Raw genomic sequence first — 15,729 nt, 5'->3', positions numbered from 1 at the left:
TATTTGTTTGTTTGTTTTACATCCTCAATGTTGCCCTCCCCTCCCACTCCCTGCTCCCAGAGTTCTTCACCCTATGGAAGAGTTAGGGGAAGGCTTGAAGGAGCTGAAGGGGACGGCAACTCCATGGGAAGACCAACAGTGTCAACTAGTCACTGAGGTTTTAATTAGTCAGTCAGCCTGTGCAGCTGCTTTCCAGGAATTCTAATTCATTGTGCAATCATTACTTTGGTCTGTTGTGGGTTCCCTTTTTGGGATAAATAGGTGTGTGTGTGTGTGTGTGTGTGTGTGTGTGTGTGTGTGTGAGAGAGAGAGAGAGAGAGAGAGAGAGAGAGAGAGAGAGAGAGAGAGAGAGAGAACAGATATGTATGTATGTGGTCCTGCTCTTTCTCGTTGTTTGCATACCTACCTTCACTGCCAGGGTCAACCAGGTATTCTGTACATTTGGACTCCAGAACACAGAAGGTGGTAAAACTGCAGGCAGAAGAAGAGGCAAAAGACTTGTGAATGTAGCTCCTGCCTCTGGCTGGGAGATCTGCCCCAGAGCTCCTGGTGTCTTCAGGGGGAAGAGGAATGAAGAAGCTCAGCTCCCAGGCAGCTCCTGGTGAAAGGCTCACAGAGTCCCCTGACACCAAGACTTCTACACCAGACAGGGAACTTACTTGACCCAACCCCCAGACCTCCACCATTCTTGCCTCTTCCTGTGAGACTGCACTTTAGTGGCAGCTGGGAATTCATTCCTTCAGTTTCCCCGAGTTATCTGAAAGAGCGGCAAGTGCTCCTAACAGCAAAACCGTCTCTCCAGCTCCTTATCATCAACTCTGACCTGAATTTCCAGATGCTGGCTTGTTTTATGTGATTTGAACTTGCTAGCTCTAATAATTGCATAACCCGATTATAAAAATTTTTCCTCCTTCCAAATACAGATTTGTATATGCATTTTATATTTAGTATATATTATTTATAATTTGATATTTATTTTGTATATAAATAAAATTTATATTTAATGTATCAAGAGTTGGATATGCTTAATTTGTTTACACTAATGGGTAATCAAAACTAGGCCCTTGAGCAATTTACCACTGAGCTACATCCATCTCTGAAGGAGACTCTCTCTGCCCCTCGGTTTGTTTCCCACTTATGCACCTGGCATGTCCGATTTCCTAGCATATCCAAAAAGCTCTCTACGATCTGGCTGCCTCTTGCCAGCTTCACTTGTCACTGCAGTGAGCATGCCACCTTATTACATTCTGTGCCTTTGCTTTGTCTGGCCACCCGGAAAGTCTCTGTCCTTCAGACTATAATTGAGCTTTACTCTTGCATGATGAGGCAGACACAGCAGGCAGCTTCTCATCAATTCCTGTCACTGTCACACCTTGAACACAGATTCTTCCTTATACCTGTTCACAGGCATGGGCCTCTCTCTCTCTCTCTTTATCTCTCACTTTCTCTCTCTCTCTCTCTCTCTCTCTCACACACACACACACACACACACACACACAGAGTGTGCAGCGATTCCTGGCCATATCCTCTTTGGCTTGGCATCCTTCTTCTATGAGCAATTTGGTTCTTGCTGAATTTCTTCATATCCTAATTGAGGATCAATACTCAATAAAACATAACCGAATCTAACTTTGAAAAAAAAAAAAGATGGCCGGGCGGTGGTGGCTCACACCTGTAATCCCAGCACTCTGGGAGGCAGAGGCAGGTGGATTTCTGAGTTCGAGGCCAGCCTAGTCTACAGAGTGAGTTCCAGGACAGCAAGGGCTACACAGAGAAACCCTGTCTCTAAAAAAACCAAATCAAAAAAAAAAAAAAAAAAAAAGGATGAATGGTGAAAAAATAATTTTGTTTGAATCTCTAGCATTTAGTGTAATATCTGGTACATGGTGTCGTGTGACAAGACTTTTCCTGGGGAGATGAAACACACATCTAGTCACCCTAGATAGGGAGCCCACAACAAAGTACCAAAGTCCAACATGGTGAACCAATGAGTTTTATTGGGGTTACTTACAGGAGTAGTAAAAACAACAGCTGCTATCACAAAGCCCACTCCGGCATGAGTGACTGCTCACAAAATGTGGGAACCTGGAGAGCACTACAAAGCTTAAAGGCAGGTCAACAGATTGGAGAGTCCTTTCCAAGTGGTTGTAAACCACTTCCAGGCAGCTCGGCTGACTTCTGTTTCTTCCAGAAAGCTGGTCTGGTCTCATAATCCTTTTTTTAAAAAAAATATTTATGACACCAGAAGGGGGCATTGGATTCTATTACAGATGGTTGTGAGCCACCATGTGGTTGCTGGGAATTGAATTTAGGACCTCTGGAAGAGCAGTCAGTGCTCTTAACCACGGAGCCATCTCTCAGCCTTGGTCTTAGGATCCTGTCTGCTTTCTTGCTGGTCTTTGCTCCTTGGCTTGTCTGGGGGTGACTCCTAGCAGCCTTCATTCCTTCTCTTCTAGGGAGGGGCCTAGTAAATCTGGTCAGCTTCAGGAACTTCTTGAAGCTATTTTGAGTTGTTCTTCTTCCATCTTAAGGATTGTCCCGGCTGGATGGAAAGGTTTTGTCTCAGAGGAAACCACACAACACATGGGAACCAGGAAATCGATGGTTACTTAAGAAATAAAAGTGTTCAGTTAAAATAGTAAATGACTGCTCATCGTTTTTGAGATAAGAGACACGCCTGTGCAGCACACAGTCTGTGTTCACCTCTCTAGTCTCTTCTCTTGGGCTTCCAGTGCCCCGAGTTCTAGCTTTATGAACAAGATGATGTTCTAACAATGAGTCTACTTTCCCTGCGTGAGCAATCTCCTGTCTCCACTGTCCACTGCACATCTCTTCCCTCAAGCAACTTTGCATTTTCTCTCAACCTTGTAATCACCCTCTCAAGTTTTCTTTCCCCCTTCAGTCCCATTTCATATCTCTTCTTGTTGTCTTCTCCATGTCCCCTGAGTATTTTGTACTTAACTGTTTACCACAGAGTATAAAACAATCTGTCTTCCCCTTGTCTTCCGCAGCTCTGTGTAGCCCCACTTCTCCCAGTGGATTCTAGCGATATTCAAACACAATGGGGGGGATACGGGGTCAGCAGGAGTGGAAGGAGGAATCACCCTGGAAGGTTCTGCTGAAAATAAATCATTTTGCTCAACTTCAGCCTCATGGGCCAGTACTCTATAGAAGAGAGGTTTGGTTTAACTAAAGTGCTCAGCAAATATTATTTCCCAGCAGTGCTAATTATCTCCCAGTGATCCAGCAAGGTTTCGTAAGTATCAGGATTGCGAAATCACCCTATACTGAAATCAAAGTAACAACAGATGGAAAGATTTTTAAAGTCATGAGCCGTAAGTAGGGTGTGGTGGCCTACATGTTTAATCCTAGAAGCTGGAAGCAGAAGTAGGCAGATCTCTGAGAGTCTGAAACCAGCCTGGTTTACATAATGAGTTCCACACCATCCAGGGTTATGATGGGGAACCCTGACTCGAAAAAATAATAATTCTGAGTTGTCTTTAGGAAAGGTGTGATTCCAAAGTTGAGTTTGGGAGAAAGAAAGGAGTTAAGCTATCCCCTTTTAATTGTGTGTCCCTTCTGCAGACCCCACCTCTCAGCAAGTTTGTTCTCATATTGTCACTCTGTCATTCAGAGCCCCCAACTAGGGCACCAACCCCCTACTTTCAAGACTGGGATAATTCCCCTTCAAAGACGTTTAGGAATTCATGCTCTATCAGAACAATTTCTGTGTCTCATTCTGTTACCAGAAGAACTGCCTAAGATCAGTCTGCTAGCCAGGTTACCTTTGCTAATCATTTATGAATGAATGGCCTTCCAAGAGTCTTTATAAACATCATCTCTGAACCTGGGCCAGCCAGATAGCTCAGCAAGTATGGGTGCCTGCAGCCAAGGCCAATGGCTTGGGTTGATCCCTGGGACCCATGTGGTAGAAATAGAGAAACAACTTCTGCAAATTATTTTTTGACCTCTACATATATCCTGGGGCATGTGCGTGCTCTCCATACCCTAAAATAAAAATGTAAAATAAAAGTCTTTGTCTTCACCAGACTGTTCTGTTAGCAGTTTGCCTCTGTTGTTGGGGACACAAAAATACTGCAGTTTCTCATTGGCTGAATGTGTCGTCACAGTTTACACATACAGCCACAGTCCTCAACACTTGCTGCTTGTGGCAGTGCCTGTTTTTGTTTTGTTTGTTGTGGTTGTTTTGTTCGTGGTGGTTTTGTTGTTGTTTTAGCGTTTATTCTTCTTTCATACATTACATCTCAACCAGTTTCCCCTCGCATTGCCTGGTTTTAAAAAAAATTTTAGATGTATTTATTTGTTTTGTTTTATGTGTATGAATTCTTTGCCTGCTCACGTGTAAGCGTACCATGTACATAACTGGTGCCTGCAGAGGTCAGGGGTCCAGAAGGTACTGGAACTAGAGATATTGACGATTGGGACCCACCATGTGGGTATTGGGAACCAAACTTCTGGGGGTTCTCTGTAAGAGAAGTAAGTGGTCTTAACCTCTGAGAACTCTGAGCCATCTCTTCATTCTCTCATTTTGCCTGATTGAAAGGCCTGTCAGGAAACAGCTTTCCTGTACAAATGATGTCAGAGTGAAGAGGTTTGACCAATTATGATCTTTGACCAATTATGAGGCAATAACACCTCAAACTAAGAGCTGAATTTGATACAGACTGAGAGTCTTTTTAGCTTTACTCTTTCTTCTTTCTCTGTTTCTTCTATTAGTTTAATAAGTACCTTTTAGCCGGGCAGTGGTGGTGCACGCCTGTAATCCCAGCACTCTGGGAGGCAGAGGCAGGCGGATTTCTGAGTTCGAGCCCAGCCTGGTCTACAGAGTGCGTTCCAGGACAGCCAGGGCTACACAGAGAAACCCTGTCTCGGAAAAAAAAAAAAAAAAAACAAAATCAAAAAAACAAAAAAACAAAAAAACAAAAGTACCTTTTGAGTTTGTAGCACAGATTTGCTGGATGAAATGGTGAGGCAGCAAGAGTGTAATATTGAAGAGCACAAATGTACTCGGCCTCTGTGTGTGTGAGTGTGTGTATGTGTGTGTGTATGTGTATGTGTGTGTGTGTGTGTGTGTGTGTGTGTGTGTTGTGTGTTGTGTGTCTGGGTGTGTCTGGGTGTGTCTGGGAGTGGGTGTATGTAAGTCAGAGGTTGATATTCCTCAAACACTCTCCACCTTATTTTTTGAGATAAGGTCCTTTATTTAACTGAAAGGCTGTTATTTGGCTAAAATGGCTAGCCAAGGAATGGGTATCTTCCCCTGATCTGACCTGAATATACAACTATGCAGTTTCTGGCGAATGTTATATGGTTGCCAGGGACTGAACTCAGCCCCTTATTTGTATGCTGCAAACACTTTACTAAATGACCCATCTCTCCCACCATGGATGTGTGCTTTGAATCTTGGTTTTGACAGTTAACAGCTGTATGGTTCTGATCAAATAATTTTACTTCTTGCTCTTTATTTTCGTCAAATAGAGGTGATAAAAAAAAAAAAAAAGGTATCCAAGCCTGGGAGTGGTGGCATATGCCTTTAATCCCAGCACTTGGGAGGCAGAGGCAGGCGGATTTCTGAGTTTGAGGCTAGCCTGGTCTACAGAGTAAGTTCCAGGACAGCCAAGGATACACAGAGAAATGCTGTCTCGAAAAACCAAACCAAAAAAACAAAATAAAACAAAACAAAACAAAACGGTATCTATTTCAGCCCCGTGGTGGTGGTGGTGGTGGTGGTGGTGGTGGTGGTGGTGGTGGTGGTGGTGGTGGTGGTGGAGGTGGAGGTGGAGGTGGAGGTGGAGGTGGAGGTGGAGGTGGAGGTGGAGGTGGAGGTGGAGGTGGAGGTGGAGGTGGTGGTGGCACTCGTCTTTAATCACAGTACTTGGGAGTCAGAGGCAAGGTAGAGCTCTGTGAGTTTGAGGCCATCCTTGTCTACAAAGTATGTTTCAGGACAGCCAGGACTACTTTCAGGACAGCCAGGACTACACAGAGAAATCCTGTCTGGAAAAACAAGCAAACAAGAGAGTATCTATTTCATAAGGTGGTGTGAGGATTAAAATATTTAGTACATAAGAGTTCTCGGCATATACTTGATCCTCTAAAATATTAGCTAGAGTTTGTTGCTTAATTTTTTGGTGACTTAAAGGAATTAAGTAGGGAGACAATGGCTTGTGGGAAGAAAGAAATTTCAACATAAAGGAGCATCTTCTTTGAAGTCCCTAAGGCAACATTAAAAGAAGCAGATAGAAGTTGACAAGGGCAGCAGGGCTGGAGAGATGTCTCAGTGGTCAAGAGCACTGGCTGTTCTTCCAGATGACCCAGGTTCAATTCCCAGCACCTATGTGGCAGATAGACATATATGTGGGCAAGACATCAATGCACATGAGATAAAAATAGGTATTTTATTTTTTTAGAAAAGAAACTGACAATGGCTACTAAGATAGGCAGAGACCAAATTATTTGGAGCCTTATACCCCATACGTTGTATGAGGTTTTATTTTAACCGTGAAAACTAGGATTTATTTATTTATTTTATGTATGTGAGTACGCTGTTGCTGTCTTCAGACACACCAGAATAGGGCATCAGATCCCATTACAGATGGTTGGGACCCACCATGAGGTTGCTGGGAACTGAACTCAGGACCTCTGGGAGAGCAGTCAGTGCTCTTAACAGCTGAGCCATCTCTCCAGCCCTAGACTGAACTTTTAAAGTGATTGATTGTTTTTAGAGACTGTGAGTAGTATTTTGTTATGATATTAATATGAGCTCTTGAGCTTTCTTTGTCTTTTGTTGTTGTTGTTGTTTAGTTTTTGATACAGTGTTTCATTATGGCACTTTGACTGACAGATCTGCTTGACTCCAAAGGGATGAGATTAAAGGTGTGTACCACCAAGCCAGACTAAAGGATCATGGTTTAATAGAAATATATATGTTAAGATAACAAGGGATCAGCTGTGCTGGTTAATTTTTCCTCAACTTGACACAAACTAAAGTCAGTCCTGAAGAGGGAGCCTCAGTTGAGAAAATGCCACTATCCTATTGGCCTGTAGGCAAGACTGTAGAGATATTTTCTTGATTAATGATTGATGTGGGAGGGCCCAGCATTCTCTGGGTAGATAGTTCTGGGGGATATAAGAAAGCAAGCTGATAGCTAGGCTTGGTGGCACACACCTTCAGTCCCAGCACTTGGGAGGCAAAGTCAGGTAGACCTCTGTGAATTTTAGGACAGCCTGGCTTACATAAAAAGTTACAGGCCACCCAGAACTACACAGCGAGACTGTCTCAAACAGCAACAACAACAACAACCACTACCCTCACAACCCCCATCTCCCACCCCCCAAAGAAAGCTGAGCAAGGCTTGGAAAGTAAGCCAGTAAGCAATGTCCCTTCATGTTCTCTGCATTAGTTCTGCCTAGAATTCTTGCCCTAACTTCCTTTCATAATGACTGGAGCTTTAAGATAAAATTAACCCTCTCCTCTCCAAGCTGCTTCTGGACATGCTCTTAATCACAGAAAACAAACTAGGATATTAGCTTCAAGAATAGAATCAACGGCTTCAGGGATAATGGTGTGTATAAGAATGATTTCAGAGTAGCTGGGCTATCGGAGAAAGCATAGCCACACAATGACAGTCTGCTGGCTGGGGAGCCAGCCGGAACTAGTAGCCGCCCCCCCCCCTGCCCCCCCAACCTGGAGGCTGGGAGAATTACAAATCTGCATGCAAAAGCTAAAGAATGTTGGCATCTAACATCCATGGGCAACGGCAGCCACAAACAACAGACCTGTCCGAATGAAGTCAAGCTTGAGCACAACTATCGGTCTCTCCTATTCTGTCATCCTGTGTCTCAGTCTGTCAGGTATGCTGTTCACCTTGAGGATGCCTTTCTTACTTCACAGGCACACACACCAAACATTTATAGGAGAAATATCCTCAGAAATATACCTAGAAGCATACCAATTTTAAAGTCTCTCAACTCAGTCAAGTTGACAACCACGTTCAGCCACCACAACATATGATGTAGAGCATCTTTTCAATGCATTTATTCATTGGCTGTGTATACTCTTTAGAGGTGTTCTAGCTTACTTACTATAGTTATGATAACACATTGACCCAAACCGACTTCAGTCCATTGTTGGGAACCAGAGAGCTTGGCTCAACGCCCCCAGTTGAGCTGTTTGCACAGGTTTCTTGAGAGCAAAACATCCCCTGGCTTAGCTTGATTTCTGCCTTCCTGCCTGGTGTGGTATGGACTTCCCAGATGCCTGAACTATGGCTATAATTGTTTTTTCCTGTTCCCTTCCCTGGCCTCTAGTATATATATTGCTGGTCTCTCAGTAAAGCCTGGGGCATTCTCCTTACAGAATGACCCGTGTCTGTGTTTTCTGTTAATCCCCCAGGCCTATGCCCGATACTTGGTACTGTGGCAGCATCAAGGCAGGAAGTGAAGCAAGGGATGTGGAGGGATACTGCCTAGTGGCTTGCTCTCTATGACTTGCTCAGCTTGCTTTCCTGTGCAACCCATCGCCCAGGAGTGGCACTGCCCCTAGGGGTCTGGGCCCTTCATATCAATCATTACTCAAGAAAATATACCCCAACAGTCTTGCCTAGAGGCCAATCAGATAGAGACAGTTTCTCAACTGAGGCCCCCTCCTCTTTTCAGATGACTTTGTGTCAAGTTGACAAAGATGTAACTAGCACAATGAGGTATCTGTTAAGATCCGTAGTTAATTATCTTTAGTATATTCAATTTATAGTATTGAGGACTGAACCCAGGGTCCTTTGCAAGCAAGGCAAGTCCTCTACCACCAAGCTATAATCCCAGCTTTCTTATTCTGAGACAAGGACACTGAGCTGATGCTGAACTCATTATATAGCTCAGGTAGGCTTTGAACTTGTGATCTTCCTGACTGGGCCTCCTGAGTAGGTGGGACTATAATGCTGTTGTCAACTAGGCCTAAATAACCTTTAAGATCAAGTTTTGAACATTGTAATATTCTTTGTATATTTTAGATAATGCCCTTTAACACACATGCCTTTAGCAAGTGTTTTCTTCTAGCTTGTGACTGTTTTCCTGCTATTGAGTACTCTCAGTTTTTAAGAGTGTAAGAATCTTAAGTTGAAAAGTTTAAGCAACTTTGCTTTGAGCCATTTGAAGTGAGTTTTTAATCTCAAGACTGGTGAAGAGATGTGGAGGTAGAATTACTTCCTGGGAGCTGAATGTACTTAATTTTGGGAGTGATTGTTTACGTTTTCACTAGGTCCCAAGTGTCCAAAGCACTCTCATGTTAAGAATAGTCTAAGCCAGGCATGTTGGTGCCTCTGCACTTGCAAGGCTGAGGCAGAAGAACTGTGAGTTCAAGGCCATCCTAGGTTAAACAGTGAGGCACTTGTACCCACCTCTAGCATTTTAAGGCCAGGTAAGCGCAAGTCATGTGGCCTAAGCTGTCTGGAACTCACTGTGTAGCTCAAGTTCCTATTGTAGTGTTAGGACAGAGGACAAGTGACCACACATTTAAACGATGAATCTTTGATATGAGGATTGATTTATGTATTTATGTATGTATGTATGTATGTATGTATATATGTATGTATGTATGTATGTATGTATGTATGTATGTATTTGAGACAGGGTTTCTTTGGATAGCCTTGGCTGTCCTGGAACTCAGAGATCCCCCTGCCTCTGCCTCCCAAGTGCTGGGATTAAAGGCGTGCACCACCACTGCCCGGCTTATTTTTACTTTTTTGAAGGTTAGCTTACCAGGGTTTTTCTCATATATCACCCAGATGTCTGTACTAAAGTTTTTTGTTTGTTTGTTTGTTTTTTGAAACAGGGTTTCTCTGTATAGCCCTGGCTGTCCTGGAACTCACTCTGTAGACCAGGCTGGCCTTGAACTCAGAAATCTACCTGCCTCTGCCTCCCAAGTGCTGGGATTACAGGCGTGGTGCACTACCACACCTCCCAGCACAGCTTTTTTTTTTTAATTGTTTTGTTTTGTTGTGACTATTCTTCCAAATGATGAATGATTTATGAGTAAGGAGCTTACTCCAATTACTACCATTTAACACCTCAGCCAACATAATTTTTGATCTCTACCGTTCTCCACCCCATCCTTATTTTCTCTTGGGCTTCAGGAAATGTCCTCAAGGATACCTGAAGAATCTCTAACTCTTAATCTTCCAGGCTCACACTCTCCAGTGCTGAGATTGCAGGGGTGTGCCAGGATACCTGACTAAGCTTTCTTTTACTTATTAACTTGTAGACATTTTTGTTCTGGGCACAAGCCTTTTTAAAATTTATATATTAACATTTTCTTTCACTCTGTAGCTTGCCTTTTAATGTTCTTATTGGTGTTGTGGTGGTTTGAATATGTTTGGCCCATGGGAAGTGACACTATTAGGAGGCGTGGCTTTGTCCAAATAGGTGTGGCCTTGTTGAAGAAAGTGCGTCAATGTGGGGGAGGGGGAGGCTTTGAGGACTCCTAGGCTCAAGCCCCACCCAGTGCAGAAGAGTCTCTCCTGGCTGCCTGTGGGGAGACAGTCTCTCAGCTGCTTTTGGATCAAGATGTAGAACTCTCATCTACTCCCGAATCATGTCAGCCTGCAGGCTGCCTTGCTGCCTGCCGTGATGACAATGAATTGAATCTCTGAAACTGTAAGCCACCCCCAGTTAAATGCCTTTATAAGAGTTGCCCTGGTCATGGCGCCTCTTCCAGCAATAAAACCCTAAGGTAGGTGTCAATCATAGTACACATGGAAAACATCCTCAGAAGGCTCTTGTATTTGAGTCCTTGGTCCGCCGATGGTAGTGCTGTCTGAGGAGGTTATGGAAGCTTTAGCAGGTGAGACCTTCCTGGAGGATGTATGCCAGTAAAGGTGGGCTTTATAGCTTGGTCCCTGTCTTAGTCAGGGTTTCTATTCCTGCACAAACATCATGACCAAGAAGCAAGTTGGGGAGGAAAGGGTTTATTCAGCTTACACTTCTCACTTCTGCATTGCTGTTCGTCACAAAAGGAAGTCAGGACTGGAACTCAAGCAGGGTTGGAAACAGGAGCTGATACAGAGGCCATGGAGGGATGTTCCTTACTGGCTTGCTTCCCCTGGCTTGCTTAGCCTGCTTTCTTATAGAACCCAAGAATACCAGCCCAGGGATGGCACCACCCACAAGGGGCCCTCCCCACTTGATCACTAATTGAGAAAATGCCCCACAGCTGGATCTCATGGAGGCACTTCCCCAACTGAAGCTCCTTTCTCTGTGATAACTCCAGCCTGTGTCAAGTTGACACACTAAACCAGCCAGTACAGTCCCACTTGCATTCTCTGCCTTCTGTGTAGGGATGAAGTGTGTTCTCTGTGCCCCCTTACTGCCAGGACTGCCTCACCGTGATGGACTCTGTCCCTCCAGAACTGTGGGCCAATGTATATATTTCCTTCTTATCTAACTTGCTTTCGTCAGGGACTTTTATTAGAGCTATAGAAAAGTAACTAATACAGTGTCTATAGATGAATTTAAAAAATTTAATGAACAAAATATAATTTTTTAATAATTTCAAGGATCACCTATTTTCCCCTTTATGTTTTGTGTGTGGTCTCTTATTTAAAAAGTCTTTGCCTATTTCAAGTCATAAAGAAATATTTTTATATTTTTTTCCTACAGACTATTGTTTTACTTGTGATTTTTAAAACGCCTGAGTTAGAATTGTAAAAGTCACTATGTAGACCAAGCTGGCCTCAAACTCCCAGAGATTCACCTGCCTCTGGCACCTCCCATCCTCAATTTTTTTAAAAAGGGGAATACTGTGCTGTGTGGTATGAAATCTGAGGGAGCTGGGGCTGAAGAGATGGCTTAGTGGTTAAGAGTACTGACTGCTCTTCTGAAGGTAGTGAGTTCAAATCTCAGCAACCACATGATGGCTTACAACGATCTGTAATGAGATCTGATGCCCTATTCTGAGGTGTCTGAAGACAGCTACAGTGTACTTACAAATAATAAATAAATAAATCTTAAAAAAAAAAAAAGAAATCTGAGGGAGTCAAACAAGGAGTTTTCTACAGCACGAAAGCCAGGAGAAATGGTTACATGACTCTCAATCTACTTCGGCTAGGCAGTCTTGCTAAAAAGGCCATGGAGCAACAGGTCATTCAGAAATCAGCTTCTGGGGTCAATAACCAGGAGAGCATATAAAATGAAGGCTAGGAGTGTAGCTCAGGTGATGGAGTCCCTGCCTCTCATATGCAAAGCCTTGGCTTCATCTCTAGCACTGCATAAAATGGATGTGTTGCACATCTCTAATCCTAGTATTTGGGAGGTTAATAGTGAGTTGGAGACTAGCCTAGGATCCAAACATATGACTGTAACTGAATGACTTCCAGGAAAACAGTGAGACAATCGGAATTGGCATGTGAGGATTTAAAAACAAACCATCATCATCATCTCCTATGCCTAGAAAATCCTGGTACAGAAACATTTAGTCTGAGACTAATCTCTCCTTTCGGTTTAAATGTGAAATGCCATGGATAGGGGCATTGTGTTTGATCTGCCCCTCAGCTGGTGACAGTGGGTTAGAAGGTGTGGAGCCTTTAGGAGGTAGGAGCCTTGCTGAAGGGAGTAGGTCAGGCCTGGTGGTATTATAGCTGGCCCTACTCCCTGTCTACTCTGCTTCCTGACTGAGATTGTGATGTGACTTTCACATCAGGCCATTGCAACCATGCCTTACCCCACATAATGCACGCAGGCTATAAATGAAAACAAGTCATTCCTCTCCTAACTCTATTCTTGTCAGGTATTCGGTCACAGCCACAATTAAAGTCTAATGACTTTCCTTCCCCAGTAACTTTTTTCTTTTTTCCTTTCCTTTCTTTTTCTCCCCCCTCCCCCCAGGGATTCACTTATTATATGTAAGTACACTGTAGCTATCTTCAGACACACCAGAAGAGGGCATCTGATCTCATTAGGGATGGTTGTGAGCTACCATGTGGATGCTGGGATTTGAACTCCGGACCTCCTGAAGAGCAGTCGGTGCTCTAAACCACCGAGCCATCTCTCCAGCTCCTCCTCTTTCTTTTCTTCCTTCCTTCCTTCCTTCCTTCCTTCCTTCCTTCCTTCCTTCCTTCCTTCCTTCCTTCCTTCCTTCCTTCCTTCCTTTCTTTCTTTCTTTCTTTCTTTCTTCTTTCTTGTTTTTTTTTGGTTTTTTGAGACAGGGCTCCTATGTGTAGCCCTGGCTGCCCCGGAACTCGCTCTGTAAACCAGGCTAGCCTCGAATTTAGAAGAAATCCGCCTGCCTCTGCCTCCCAAGTGCTGGCCAAACATTCAAATCCATGAGTCTTTGGTATACTATACTATTGAATAGTATACCTATTCAATCTAATTGGCCCAGTTTTTATCGTACATCTGCCCGTAGCAAGCTGGCCAAAGCCAGCACATGATCTTATTTATCTCGTTTCTATCAATGTATGAAAACTGTGCTTTTAATGTTCCCAAGAATCGCATGTCCAAAATGATTGTTTTTTCATTTCTTCCATGTCTTAGCTCTCATTTCTTATTTTTGTTAAGGAGATAACACTCAGGTTGTCAATAGGAATGCACTCATGTCTATAACACTAGTTCATTTGTGTCTTTCTTTTATTCCTCTTGTATTTTATCTTATTTTATTGCAGTGGTGATGAGCTGGGCGTGGAATCCAGGGCTTTCCTAGTTGAATGTTATGTCAATCACTGTTTCCACAACACCATAAATATACCATTGTAACAGTTTTTGTCTGTAATAAATATGAACATAACTTCCTTAGACTCTTCCCTATTAATTTTTTAGTCTCAAAATCAAGCATAAAATAATTTAAATCTTTGCAGCTCTAGTGCTTATCATAATACCCTGCACAGAGACATTTGTAATCTGAGTGCAAGTAGTCCAGGCTCGTCCCCAAACTACTGTGAGGCAGAGAGCAGGCTGAATTCTTTACTCCTTCCGTTCTCACCTCCCAAGAGCTGGTACTGCAGTAATTGGTCAGTGTGTATCATCCATTTCCTATCGATAACAACAGATCGGAAGCTCAGTAATTTAAAAAGAAAGTATGTTTATTTATTTTAGTTTTGGACCCTAAAAGCCCCAAAGTGGGAAACCTATGCTCGGTCTCCAGTGGGGGGCTTCTGGTGTTGTACCACGCAGGGTACGGGCAACACCAACAGCTGCATGAAGGAAGGACCATGTGTGAGGTTGCCTTAATTCAAAATTACCTTCTCTCCTGGGAGCTACTCAGGGTCCTGGGAAAACATTATTTCCTTTTAAGGACAGGGCTTCTTACCTCATTGCCTTCTTGTGGGCCTTACTCCTTCAAGTACCTCCCAACATTGCTCAACTGGTTCTAAGGTCCAGCATGGGAGCTCTTGGAAGCCACACTCAAATCCTAACAGATGACAATCACTGAACAGCTAGAGACTTGGCCTTGTCACTGAGGGCCTTGTGTGGGCTAACAGAAAGGTCTTTCCACAGGGTCCCTTCATCATCTGCACACCCGGGCTTGGCTTTTTATCAGGTCAAACTGCCAAACCACAAGAGCACAATGTTCCAAAGCTAGAGTGCTAGAGACAGGCCCGAGAAAGTATCTAAAAGATCAGCTTTGCTTCTGTCTTCAGAAACTGGTAACTTAGGCTTCTGTTAGTAAGTACTGCTTGGCAGCCAGGCATGGTAAACTCGGTGTGCCTGCCACCGCTGGAACAATACTGTCACCTATTTCTTCCTCCGTTTGTAGACTGCTTTGTAGAAAAGAAAGATGTGATTCAATAAGATGGGTGGTTCTGTCATAGAACCAAGACTTGAAAGTAGTACATCTGAGCCTCAAGCAGAAGCTCTTTCTACCTCGTCTTGAACACACTCATGTTTCCACAGAAACAACTAGAGAGTATCTTGAGCCTCGAGGGGAGCGTAACCCTTTAGGACCAGTGTTAAATTTACATCAAATGTCTTTGAGGAAATGCTTGGGAAACTACGAGAAGCAAAGACTCTTGCTTTGTATTAAGATCACTGGAAACTCAGTAGTGGAAGTGAGGCAAGCCAGGCATCAGCTCAGAATGGAAGGCACACTGCGCCATGCCATGCCTGGGTATCAGAGGGCAGAGTTTAAACTCCAAAGCAAGTCCCTTCGTCTCCCCCACTTGCTGAGTTACAAGTAGGAAACACCATCTATGTCTCGCAATTCCTGTATTGCAATACTTTTTTTTTCTCAACAAAACTTGGGATTCATCTCTATATTTTATATCCTGTTCATTTTAAAGCTTCTCATGTACATGATCTTGTCACCCTTCTGGGGGAGGGCTTTGCTTCATTTTAGTTAGGGTTTCTATTGACATGATGAAAAACCATGACCAAGAGCAAGTTGGGGAGGAAAGTGGTTTTTTGTTTTTCCCACTCACGCTTAGTCATTAAAGCCAGTCATGGCTGGGATGGAGAGACGGCTCAGTGGTTAAGAGCACGGCTTTTCCAGAAGACCGTGGCTCAATTCTCAGCAGCCACATGGCAGCTCAGTAACTCCCGTTCCAGAGTATCCAACAGCCTCACACGGACATACATACATGCCGTAGATGCAGGCAAAGCACCAATGCAAGTAAAATAAAAATAAGTAAATTAATCATAAAAAGAAATGTAAAAAAGCAGTCATGGCAGGAACTCAAGCAGGGTGGGGCGCATGTTTATGCTCCGTGATTTAATCCATATGCTATCTTA

This window comes from Apodemus sylvaticus, chromosome 5 (genome assembly GCF_947179515.1).
Source record: "Apodemus sylvaticus chromosome 5, mApoSyl1.1, whole genome shotgun sequence".
NCBI classification, from domain to species: domain Eukaryota; kingdom Metazoa; phylum Chordata; class Mammalia; order Rodentia; family Muridae; genus Apodemus; species Apodemus sylvaticus.
This window is presented reverse-complemented; position numbering follows the sequence as displayed.